The sequence below is a fragment of the Bison bison genome, unplaced genomic scaffold, assembly GCF_000754665.1.
Source record: "Bison bison bison isolate TAMUID 2011002044 unplaced genomic scaffold, Bison_UMD1.0 scf7180017864531, whole genome shotgun sequence".
Lineage (NCBI taxonomy): Eukaryota > Metazoa > Chordata > Mammalia > Artiodactyla > Bovidae > Bison > Bison bison.
This window is the reverse complement of record NW_011495081.1, coordinates 53,926-54,388: the sequence shown is the minus strand read 5'-3', so window position 1 is coordinate 54,388 and position 463 is coordinate 53,926. Positions and strand designations below refer to the sequence as shown.

At 44.7% G+C, this 463-nt stretch overlaps 1 protein-coding gene across 1 annotated transcript in view; it reads right to left on the bottom strand.

Annotated features, from left to right (window-relative positions):
- ACER3 (alkaline ceramidase 3) overlaps positions 1-463 on the bottom strand; it is a 62,234-nt gene that overhangs the window by 15,242 nt on the left and 46,529 nt on the right. The gene's annotated exons all lie outside the window — the stretch shown is intronic.

Genomic DNA, 463 nt, shown 5'->3' with positions numbered 1-463 from the left:
AGTGAGGGGCTGGAACTTTCCCCACTCAGAAGTAACAAGCTCTCCATTTCCTGCAGTGTCAGTGGAGACCATGTGGGGAGCCTGGACTTCCATCGTCATGTGGTAATAATCAGGTGCTTTCACTCCTCATTGTGGTGATATCAGAGTAGACCTACTGGGGTGTCAGAATTTCTGCCAATGGCCAGAGGTAACAAGGTCGTATCAACCACCTCAGATATGCAAATGATACCACCCTTACCGCAGAAAGCGAAGAGCAACTTAAGAGCCTCTTGATGAAGGTAAAAGAGGAGTATGAAAGAGCTGGCTTAAAACTCAACATTCAAAAGACTAAGAACATGACATCTGGTCCCATCACTTCATGGTAAACAGATGGGGAAAAAATGGAAACTGTGGCAGATTTTATTTTCTTGGGCTCAAAAGTCACTGTGGATGGTGACTGCAGACATGAAATTAAAAGACGCTA